Here is a 13,090-nt window from a genome sequence, read left to right as displayed (position 1 = left end):
GGACGGCCCGACAGGATAGGGGCCACGTCGTCACTTGGTATCCGGCGGGAAGACTTGCATCTGTTGTTCCCGGCCAATGCACCCAGTTGTCGTCTGAAGAACACAATGTCATGGTTCTTATGGTCACCCCCTCTGACCTCTTGGATCTCTCCCGTAGTTTGAGGTAGGTCGAATTGTCACTTCTCGGGCGACCCCACGGGTCCCCGAGAATTGTAGCAGCAGTCCTCTATTGAAGTGTGGTTGGCCTGGTCTTGTGACCCTGTCCGTAGGCCACGCAGGACATCACAGATACAGTCCACAGAGGACTCATCTCTTTTCTATCTTCCAAGCCCATTCTGGGCTCTCATCGCCTTTTAACTTGGGTCCAGGCCGATGTCCCTTTGTCTCCATATCACAGGATATGCGGGCATAATATCCCCTGTTTCATCGCCTGCCCATTCTCCTTCACCTTCGTCAGAGACGTCCTCCAATCCTGAGCTCCTGGTCGAGCCTGAGAGTGACTGAAAGGTGGTGCCTTTCAGAGAAGGCCCCTTGCTGATAAGTCTCAGTTTGGCCGGTTTAGCTCTCTCGTTCCGAGGTCTAGGAGGTTCGCCCCTTGGGTGCTGAACTCTCTCCCTAGATCTTGACCTAGATGAGGACCTTGAGGATGCTCTGGAGCTTGACCTATCCCGGTCTTCCTCCATTTCTGAGTCCTGATCTGGATCAGTATACTCCTGTTTGCTACTTGCTGCGTCGTCCACCGACTCTGGGGGACAGCCCCCCTGTCTAAGAATGCTCCTGGCCTGAGATAGGGCAGGTTCTGATCCTTCAGGTTCGAACTGTACTGTCGGTCTCCTTGTGTTCTGACGTGAGCACTACAACAGTGAGGTCTCTTCCCATTACGGTAGTGTGGTGGCCATGCTTCCATTTGAGCTCTGATCACCGTGTTCTGCTGGTCACGAGTAGAGCTTTCTACTCGAGTGTGAGAGACTGATCCTTCCGTAGGGTGCTAATCACAAAGTAGAGTTTTCTACTGGAGTGTGAGAGACTGATCCTTCCGTAGGGTGATATTCCCGAGTAGAGCTTTCTACTAGAGTGTGAGAGACTGATCCTTCCGTAGGGTGCTAATCACAAAGTAGAGTTTTCTACTGGAGTGTGAGAGACTGATCCTTCCGTAGGGTGATATTTCAGAGTAGAGCTTTCTACTAGAGTGTGAGAGACTGATCCTTCCGTAGGGTGCTAATCACAAAGTAGAGTTTTCTAATGGAGTGTGAGGGACTGATCCTTCCGTAGGGTGATATTTCAGAGTAGAGCTTTCTACTAGAGTGTGAGAGACTGATCCTTCCGTAGGGTGCTAATCACAAAGTAGAGTTTTCTACTGGAGTGTGAGAGACTGATCCTTCCGTAGGGTGATATTCCCGAGTAGAGCTTTCTACTAGAGTGTGAGAGACTGATCCTTCCGTAGGGTGCTAATCACAAAGTAGAGTTTTCTACTGGAGTTAGGGTGACCAGGTGTCCCCCTTTTGGTTGTACTGTCCCACCATTTGACCAAATGTCCCACGTCCCTCATATTGAGAGGATGTCCCTATTTTCGAAGCCAAAAAAAAACATGCGTCTAAAAGCCCCTGACTGAGACTGAGTCGTGACGCTACCTCATATCGCAGATCTGATTGGTTATAGTAATTTAGCGCACTGCTCTGCTCGTGAGAGTTGAACTTGTGATGCTACCTCATATCGCAAATCTGATTGGTAAAAAAAAACACAACAACATTACAAGCGAACTAGTTCAATATGGAAAGCAGTAAAAAGAAACGGACCTGCAGTTACAACCAAGACTGACAAACGACACATGCCTGGGTGAGGCCGATGTCAGGCAATCCGCAGCAGGCTTTCTGTGTTTTGTGTCATAGTTCGTTTTCAATTGCGCATGGAGGAGAATACGACTTGAAGCGCCACAGTGGACGTGAGTCTCACTTGAAAGTGGCTCACCAAAAAGAAACATCCAGATCTATGGATACGTTTCTTTTTAAACCAAACAATGATAGCCAGACGGACAAGGTCACTGCAGCTGAGATAACAAGCGTCTATCACACAGTACAACACTCCCATTCATACAGGTCAGCCGACTGTGGTAACCTTTAACCTTTGATTTAAATCTATTCGGTGAAGACCATGGCAGTTATTCTATTATAGAAACACAATTTATTTGTATTATTATTTTTTTATTATACTACACTGTTTTCCCTAGTTCTGTGTTAACAGGGAATATCAAACACAAGACATTCCTGTCAAGTGATGACGTTTGAATATTTAAAACAGATGTTAGGTGGTATTTAATTTGTATTTATTTTGATTTAACCTTTAGCCTTTGATTGAAATCTATTCAGTGAAGACCATGGCAGTTATTCTAATAAAAAAAATTACATTATCTATTTGTCCCACTTTGTCCCACCAAAATCTTACTGTTGTCCCACTTTGTCCCACCAAAATCTTACTGTTGTCCCACTTTTGGACTTTTTGCATCTGGTCACCCTAACTGGAGTGTGAGAGACTAATCCTTCCGTAGGGTGATATTCCCGAGTAGAGCTTTCTACTTAGGTTTTGACTTTAAGTAAACATTACGTTACCTTTTAGTCGTGAGTAAACGTTACTTTAATCACAAAATAGAGCTTTCTACTGAAGTGTGATATTCCCGAGTAGAGCTTTCTACTTGAGTATTACTTTAAAGGAAAACTCCAACATTTTGGGAAATTAGCTTATTTAACATCTTCCCTGGAGTTAGACAAGAAGATACATACCTTTTTTGTCTCTGTGCGTGCATTTTAGCTTTGGGAATAGACGCTCCGTTAGCATAGCTTAGCTTCATCACTGGAAGTGAGTAGGGGCCGGAGCCTTACAGTGCCTTACAATGTATTGCAAGGTCTGACATTGACCAAACTTGATATGCATGACCTTGGTGGGCTCTAGGTCAACTCCTGAAAAGGGGGTCAATGTCAGACTTTGCAATCAAAAGTTAGGGGGCTAATAACCCTTGCCATAATTTCAGTGTGCCCCCTAACTTTTGATTGCAAGGTCTGACATTGACCCCCTTTTCAGGAGTTGACCTAGAGCCCACCAAGGTCATGCATATCAAGTTTGGTCAATGTCAGACCTTGCAATACACTGTAAGGCACTGTAAGGCTCCGGCCCCTACTCACTTCCAGTGATGAAGCTAAGCTATGCTAACGGAGCGTCTATTCCCAAAGCTAAAATGCACGCACAGAGACAAAAAAGGTATGTATCTTCTTGTCTAACTCCAGGGAAGATGTTAAATAAGCTAATTTCCCAAAATGTTGGAGTTCCCCTTTAAGCCTTTTATTTTAGGTTGCTAGTTGTGAGTAGAGCTTTCTACTTAGGTTTTGACTCAAATCTGTAATACATTTTACTCCAGAGGCACCTGACAGCAGTCATTTAAGTTCATATTCTCTTGGCTGTTAATACCTATTCAAGTAGTATAAAGCCCAACTCACGGATGTTCTAAGCCCCAGAACCTCCGATCCGTTTTGACAGACCTATAAACCAGCGCCTAAGCACCACAACGTCCTGTATGCTGAAGCTTCCAAGTCCCCACAAATCTGATAGGCCCGTCGGATATAGAGACCCTGATGCTCGCTCTGTCCCCCCGCGTCAAGGTGCTAAGCTTGATGAGAGTTTGCAGAGTCTCAATTTTTATCCATAGGCGCTGGTGAGATTACATCTCATGCAGCTGATATGGTTGGTACGGGTGTAACCTACCAAATGGTTACTGTCAGGAAATCCCCTTTGCTTTGAATGAAATAGATTACAAATTTTTTCGTCCTCTTTACTCTGGTTTAGAGAAAAGACAGACATCTTTACATAGTATACCTAAAATCTATACATTATTCCTCTCGAAAGATGAGCTGAATGTCAAGTGCCGTTATGTAAATCTAACGTTTAAAAAATGACAGACTACCATCGTACATAACTGGTCTCGTGACCATGCTGCGCATCTGGCTGCCAGTAGGTTACCGCTGCCTTTTGTCAGGTGTATTCCTGAACTTAGTTTTACTTCTGCATGGTCTTTGCATTTGGCCAGAGCATAGCTCAGCCTTGAGCATCTGCACCTGGACGCTAACTGTGTACTCATAGGAGGGTACGCTGCCAGCACTATACGGGGTCCGTATTCGATATAACATGCGTGGCAGATGATGGCTCTGTGTTGTGAAGGATCAGATTAAACCGAATATATATATTTATTTATGGATATATATTTAATAGTATTTGTATATCGTTTGATATCCCTTGTATATTCTTTGTACATATACACTGAATATCCCTTTAGTCTACTACAGCCCATAATAGTTCATTCTCTCATTGGACAAGAACCTGGCGCCAGCAGACAAGCCCCTTGAGTCAAGTTCAATAGTGCCGACGAACATGTCCCAACTAGCCCCGGTTCCGCGTAGGAATACGGCTACCGAAATACGAATGGTACTATTTGTTCACCGTGCATATAAATATGGCGCAAGTAAAGTAGAACTTTCTTTTTAGTCCATTAGTCCTTTACCCTCCAACCTAGTAACAGACGTGAAGCCTCACCCACGACCCACGTGTGGTGCAGTATGGCCTATTTGGCCCCAGAATAGGCATTGAGACCTCGTGTAAATTCATAGCTGAATTGTCATAGTTTGGCACTGTACCGTCGAGTGGGACGTATTTCTATTAAGTTAATAATAGTCTATTATGTATGGTGCATCGTTCGGTTAGAGTTCTAAAGTGAGCAGCACCCCCATCGTTTCCTCGCGTTATCTAGAGTCTTAACCAGGCTGGGCAGACCACGTGTGGTGCTTGCATCCGAGGAGTTCTAGACGAGGACCGAGGGGGACCTGCACATTGGATTACCTACCCGGACGACTGCTGAGCCTATACGGCATGGAATATCTATTTGCTTTGGGTGCTTTGATTTGTGGAGCGGATAACAGCCAACGCCGGTGAGTGTTGGAATTACCCCCGAGAGGAGCCCAGGTGAGATGGCGCTCAACCCAGACCGAGGCCGCCTCGCTTCTCCTTCGTTGTGGACCTACAGCCTACAGCTACCGTCTACAGGAGGGCCCAAGTGTATTCATCTGTGGATCAAGATCCTGCGGGCACTGTGTTCTGTACCTGAATTCTCCCCAGGAATCGTTGGCCAGATGGGATGCAGCTGACGGCTCTCCAAACCCCCCCCCCCCCTACTGACTTACAACCAGCAGGACCCCTTTAGTATCCCGCTATAATCCTTAAGTACCATCGCTATAGTTCCCTAAAGAACCAGGTTGTATACTTGCTTCCTGCGTAACCAGAGATTGGACATTCAGTGTTGATTTGCCTACGAATACTCATTTGCCTTACAAGTGCATTCAAATCATAAATGTAATTAAGTGAATGTTGTATATACCTTTTGCTATATTAAACCTTCGACTGTTATATTTGTGTGGACCTGATTTCATATGTGGGAAAGTGTTCATCATACTTAGATATCGTGTACTGTATGGCCAGAAGTTAAAGTACATCAAGCGGTAGTGGTTTAATGATACCATACTTATCAATACAGTCAGGGAATTGTACCCCTCAGTTACAATTGGTCCTTCGAGCCGGAGGGTAACTAGCGTAATATTAATATAGTGTTATTAATATTGAAATGGCCTATGATGAACACTCCACGAAACGGTCCTCCTAACGTAGAACGCCCGCGGCGCAGACGACAGACACCTCAGTACTTAGAGGATTACGCTGTCAGTCAACTACCTAGCCTTCTACAGACGGTAAACGCGGTAAAAGTAGAAAGTAAAATTACGTCTGACCTTAATGACCAGGTTACCCCGACCACAGAGGCCCTAGTGGGTTCTAATGTAACTGACCAAGCTCACGGTGGGGACCAGGAGGGAACAGACATGCCTTTACCCCCCGCCAATACCGAAGAAGTAGTCCCCGACCAGCTCCGGGAGGTGGAACCCTGCACGGAACAAGATGAGGAGAGCGCCGAGGAGATAGAGCTCCAGGACTCCCCAACGAGGACAGCCAGGAGCGGCTCACCTCTACAAGCGTCTTCCCCCAGCGAGGCGGAGAGGATGCTGTCACAGGCGTTCCTCGTCAGCCTGACAGCCTCTACCGAACGCGATCGACTCCAGGGTGAACGCGATCGACTTCAGGGTGAACGCGATCGACTCCAAACACAGCAACGGAGCGAAGAAGAGCACATACGCCTGGAGATGAGACGCCTTCAGACGGAAGAGAATATGGCAAGAGACCGGTCCGACACCCAGCGCGCCGCTGACGGTGCCCAAAGAGAAGCAGAGCGCGACATCGCTCTCATCCAGCGCGAAGCCGAGCGCGACAGACTACAGGGCGAGCGCGACAGACTACAAGCGCAGCTGATGGAGCAGCTGATCACCAGGGCAACACCCTCTCCCTCCGCCAGGGGTTCAAGGGCCTCGTCGAGACAACAGTCAAGGGCAGCATCCCCTAACCGACCAAGCGACCCTGAACTTGACCACCAGAGAGAGCCTATACCCCCCGCAGACCCCCTTCCCCGACCGGTCCAAGCGAGACCCAGCTACAAGGAAGGAGCAGCATACACTGCGGAGAGGCTAAATAAACGACTACAGGATCTAGAGGACCTGACAGAAGAAGAAGAGGGAGAGGAGGAGAACCAAGCCCGACGACAGCACAGTACTCCACCGGACCAGGAGGTCCAGTACAGCCCAGGCTATACCCCCGCGGCGCTGCGCTACAGACCCCCGACTCTATTCACGGGTGAGCATGACGCACGACCAGCCCCGAGGAACAGCACCTGGACCAGCGGGCCATGGTACCCTGCCGGTACCAGCCCACAGAGAGGCGCAAGAGGAGACTCGCCTAGGAGGCCTCTCTCCCAACGCTCACCGATGTGCCAGCCATCCACGGTGTCATACATTGGCACACCGACATTTCCAGACTTCACCCATGAGAATCGAGCACAGTACACGGAGCTCCGGATGTGCTTAGAGACAATGATGGTGGATGTCGTTGACGAACGCCACAAGTATGCAATATTACTGAAGCACCTGAAAGTACCCCGAGCGCACAATATAGCGCTAGCCTATGCCACCTCTACGACCCCATACACCGCGGCTCTAGCAGCGCTGGACCAGAGATATGGACGTATATGGGATTACGTAATCCAAGAGATAAGGCATATTGACCGCCTACCCCCAGCAACAGACAATCGCTCACTAGACGACCTGTCTATAAAAGTGCAGTCCCTGGTAGGGATGCTGGGAGCGCAACGAGAAAAGGGTATGCACGAGCTATACGCCAACTCTAACGTCGAGAGGATTTTAGAGAAGCTGCCGCCCGCCAGACAAGAGCGATTTAGGCGGCAAAGAGACCACCGTGATCCTAACGGTCCCGAACCATCCCTCCTCGATTTAGCCGACTTCCTGACGAGAGAGGTCAGCAGCCTACGCTTGGATACATTCGTGCGGAGCACACCAAGCTCCAAGAGGGACCTAGGAGAGTAAACGATGGAAGAAGATCAGTGACTGTCATGCACCAATCAGAATCAGTACCGAGCAGTAAGAACCACAGTACCCCCTCGAGAAAAGAGAAGTGGAAGATGGTGTGCCCGTACTGCGAGAAGGAACACTGGCTGTCACAATGTGACCTGTTCAAGAAGATGAATGCAGAAGAAGTGAGTCAATGGATAAAGTCCAACAGGCGCTGTTACCGATGTGCGCGCAGTCACATGGCAGCCGAGTGCCGCCTAAAGAAGAGGTGCAGTCGGTGTGACGGAGCCCACCTAGATGTCCTACACGACAGTAACAGAAGAAAGCCTGCACCTGCACCATCGAGCAGCACAAAGGCAAGTGTCATGTACATTGACCCCGCCAGCAGCAGCGGCGCCCAAGTGCTCTTAAAGGTAGTCCGTGTAACATTGAGCCACCAAGATAAAGTCATGGACACTTACGCCGTCCTTGATGACGGGTCAGAGAAGACCCTTCTCCTCGCATCCGCTGCGGCCCAGCTGGGACTGCGGGGGAGCGAGAACCAGATGACGATTCGGACAATAAGAAGAGATTTAAAGACGATAAAAGGCGAGAATGTCTCCTTCACTATCGCAGCAAGCGGGCAGCCAGAGAGACGGTATAGGATTACAAATGCTTTCACCAGCCAAGAAATAGGACTATCACAGTACACCTACCCCATCGCCAAACTGATGGATAAATATGTGCACCTGCGTCAACTACCTATCCCGCTCATAGACGGCGCCACCCCGACCCTGCTGATAGGCTCCGACCATGCAGACCTCATAGTCCCGATAGACCGGGTCCATACAGGACCCAGAGGCTGTCCTGCAGCAGTCGAGACCCGCCTAGGATGGACATTACAAGGCCCCCTCGCTAAATCTCTCAACCGAACAGCAGCCACTAGCTGCCTCCACTCCAGAGTGACAGAAGAAGACACCACTCTCCTGCAGCATGTCGAGAGGCTATGGACACTAGAGACAATGCCCTTTAAGAACGAAAAGAAAGACATTCGTTCTAAAGAAGACATTTACGCCATAAACCTCCTCGAGCAAGGGACAAAGAGAGTCACAGTCGGCGGAGTGATGAGATACGCAACTCCACTCCTGAGGCGAGAGGGAATGCCCACCTTTCACGCCACGAAAGAAGCTACGGAGCGGTATCTATTGAACACAGAGCGGCGCCTAGCCAAAGACCCCGCTCAAGAGAGTGTGTACCGCGCTGAGATTGAGAAGCTAATCACAGCGAGACACGTAATGAAGATTGACATTAAAGAGGCCGATCAGACGACCAAATCATGGTACGTGCCGCACCACAAGGTCCACCACAACGGCAAGGATCGCATTGTGTTTAACTGCAGCTACCAGATCGGATCCCAGAATCTGAATAAAGAGCTCTTGCCCGGCCCCACACTCGGCCCCTCTCTACTAGGCGTGCTACTACGCTTCCGCCAGGACAAGGTGGCTATCAGCGGGGATATCAAAGGGATGTTCCTGCAGGTGAGACTAGTGGAGGAGGATAAGCCCCTACTGCGGTTCCTATGGAGAGAGAGGATCGGAGATGAGCACCCAGCCATCTACCAATGGGAAGTCCTCCCCTTCGGAACCACATGCAGCCCGTGCTGTGCTACATTTGCACTGCAGAAACACGTTGCAGAGGACCCAGCAGCAGATGAAGAGGTCCGACACAGTGTGAAGAACAGTTTCTACGTGGACAACTGTTTACAAAGCGTTTCGACCCAAGAAGAAGCCGAGGCTCTCCTACTCAAGCTACGCGCCTCCCTGATCAAAGGCGGCTTTGATCTCAGGCAGTGGGCCAGCAGCGACCCGCAAGTATTGCGCAGCCTCTCCCCCGCGGACAAGGCAGCCAGTAGCGAGACCTGGATGGCGACCATCCCAGGAGAAGCCCAAGAAATGACACTAGGACTAGTCTGGCGCTTCAAAACAGACTCGCTCCACTATAGACACAAACACCTGACCACGGAGCAGGGAAGGTCGACGGCGATACCGACCACCAGACGGAGTGTGTACAGAACACTCGCCAGACAATATGACCCGTTGGGATGTATTCTACCTTACACCACCAGGGCAAAGATGATTGTACGAGCACTATGGGACAAGGACCAGGGCTGGGACGACCCAATACCCGCACACCTTGCCTCCACATGGAGAGAGTGGGAGACGGAACTCCGCTCACTCCCAGGCGTCAACATACGCCGCAGCTACTTCCCACCCACAGTGAGGCCAGAGACATGCAAGATGGATCTACACGTCTTCAGCGACGCCTCCGAAGTAGCCTATGGATCTGTGGCCTACTTGCGTGCCCAAGAGAAGGGAGGAGAGATACACACCGCTTTCATCCTGGCTCGCTCAAGAATAGCCCCACGAAAGCAACAATCTATCCCGCGTCTAGAGCTCTGCGCAGCCCTAGCAGGAGCGCATCTAGCCACGTTAATCCAACGTGAACTCACCATCCCGGTGCAAACAACAATCTTGTGGTCAGACTCTACGACAGTACTCACATGGATCAAGTCTGATTCATGCAGATACAAGGTCTTCGTGGGAGTCAGAGTCACAGAGATTCAAGAGTTAACAGAAGCAGCAAGCTGGCGGTATGTGGACACCAAACACAACCCAGCTGACGTCATCACCCGGGGAATGTCCCTAGATGACCTCACCCGTCACAACATCTACAGTGACGGACCAGAGTTCCTCAAGCTCCCGGAAGAAGAGTGGCCTACGTCCACCCCACGGGAGGCGAGTAAAGAGGAGGCTGAAAACAAGCAGCATCACATCTGGACAAGAGGCAGGGGAACTATGTGAGAATGCTGTTCATCGACTACAGCTCAGCATTCAATACCATAGTCCCCTCCAAACTCATAGCCAAGCTCAGGGACCTGGGCTTGAACTATGACCTGTGCCAGTGGGTCCTGGACTTCCTGACGGGCAGACCCCAGGTGGTAAGAGCCGGCAACTGCACCTCCTCATCCATCACGCTCAACATAGGGGCCCCCCAGGGCTGTGTTCTGAGCCCCCTCCTCTACTCCCTGTACACACATGACTGCGTAGCACAGCGGAACAACAACACCATCATCAAATTTGCTGATGACACAGTAGTGGTGGGCCTGATCTCTGCCAACGACGAAAGGGCCTACCTGGAAGAGGTAGAGAACCTGTCACAGTGGTGTCAGGAGAACTGCCTCTCCCTGAACGTCAGCAAAACAAAAGAGATGATTGTGGACTTCAGGAGGTCGGGGGTCAAGGACTACAGCCCCCTCAGCATCGACGGGGCACCAGTTGAGAGAGTGAACAGTTTCAAGTACCTCGGAGCCCACATATCCGAGGACTTGACATGGACCACACACATTGACAGTGTTGTGAAGAAGGCACGACAACGCCTCTACTTCCTCAGGCGCCTAAGGAAGTTCCAAGTCAGTCAGAAGATCCTTAGGAACTTCTACTCATGTACAATAGAGAGCATCCTGACCGGCAACATCACCTCCTGGTTTGGGAATAGCACTGCACAAGACCGTAGCAGACTACAAAGAGTGACACGTTCAGCCGAACGCACAATTAGAGGGGGGCTTCCCACCCTCCAGAACATTTACAACAAGCGGTGCAAGGGGAAGGCTAAGAGAATTATTAAGGACTCGAGCCACCCGAACAACTGCCTCTTTGAACTGCTGCCGTCAGGCAAGCGATACCGGAGTCTTATGGCGAGCACAGAAAGACTCAGAAGGAGCTTCTATCCCCAGGCCATCAGGCTGCTAAACGAACAATAATCGCTAAACGAACAATAATCACTATGCAACAACCATCAAATGCACACAGCACACACACCCACACGCACACACTCACTCAAACAACAACACACTGCAGCACCCACTCTCCACACTTTAGATCACACAAACACACTTACACTTTATATTTATTGATAAAGGATTTGCACTACAACTCGTACACCTACTGTGAATTGTACCTAAACTGCACCTCGTCCATTTATGCCTTGCACTATATAGTATTGTATATTAGTACACTGCACAGTATTGTATATTGTATGGTAACTACGTCTACGAACATTGTACATATGTCTAAACTGAACACTGTGACCTCTTTTTTTACTTCTAATTTTTACTATGTTTTTATTTCATACTTACCTTACACAGTCTCTGGAGCGCAACAGTAAGAAGCATTTTGTACAAAAGTATTCTGTACTTCTGTATGACAACTATTAAAGAAACTTGAAACTTGAAAACTTGAAGAAACCTATGTTCTGTGGATTGAGCACAGTCGCCTCCACAGACCCCAACATAGATGATTGCCTCACCCTACAGAGTGCGCAGCTAAAGACATTCCTGTGGCACCACCCAGAGATTCAGCCCACCACTGACATTTCAGCAGCTGACTACGAAGAAGCAGAACTTCTTCTACTACAACGAGCCCAGAGAGACTCGTTCCCCGATGAGCTAGACTGTCTACAGGGAGGAAAGCCCGTCCCATCAGACAGCAGACTGCTCCACCTGGCACCCGAGAGTGACGCCCATAATCTCATCAGAGTGGGTGGTCGTCTGCGGAGAGCCCCCGACCTACCGGATGACGTTAAGTACCCGATAGTCTTGAACAGCCGACACAAGGTCACAGAGCTGATCATAAAGAAATACGACGAGGATGTGCACCACGCAGGAGCAGAGAGAGTCTTCGCGGAGATCAGACGTCGCTATTGGATACTTCAAGGGAGAGAAGCAGTGCGACGCTTCCAGCGAACCTGTCTAGACTGCCGAAAGTGGCGCGCGCAGCCCAGCATACCCCGGATGGCTGACCTACCTCCCTGTCGCCTCCGACTCGGCGACAAGCCCTTTCACTCCACAGGCATGGACTGTTTTGGCCCGTTGTATATAAAGAAAGGAAGAGGAACCGAGAAGCGGTGGGGTATTGTATTCAAATGCATGACCACCAGAGCGATACATATCGAACTCCTTCCAACCATGAGCACAGACTCATTCCTTATGGCCTTCCGAAGATTCACATCGCGGAAAGGAAAACCGTCTACATTGTTGTCTGATCACGGGACAAACTTCAAAGGCGGAGAAAGAGAGCTGAGAGAGAGCTTCCAAGCTATGGGCCCAGAACTTAAGACCCACCTCGCTCCATCCCAGATTGACTTCCAGTTTAATCCCCCGAACGCACCCCACTTCGGTGGAACCTGGGAACGAGAAGTACGTTCTATAAAGACAGCCCTGTACGCCGTGCTTGGGGCCCAGACTGTGGCGGAAGAAGTCCTAATGACAGTCCTCACGGAGATCGAGGGAGTATTGAACTCCAAGCCCCTCGGTTACGTCTCAAGTGATGTAGCAGATGTCGACCCAGTCACCCCCAACACACTCTTGATGGGGCGGCTGGACCCCGCGCTACCCCAGACAATGTACAGGCCTGAAGAAGCGAACGGCCGAAGAATGTGGAGGTACAGTCAAGTACTGGCTGACAAGTTTTGGAATAGCTTCCTACTCCACTATCTACCGTCTCTACAGACCCGCCAGAAGTGGGTAAAAGAGAGAGACAATTTGACAG

This window comes from Notolepis coatsorum, assembly GCF_963971535.1.
Source record: "Notolepis coatsorum genome assembly, chromosome: 13".
Classification (NCBI taxonomy): domain Eukaryota; kingdom Metazoa; phylum Chordata; class Actinopteri; order Aulopiformes; family Paralepididae; genus Notolepis; species Notolepis coatsorum.
Note: the sequence above shows the minus strand (reverse complement) of the source record.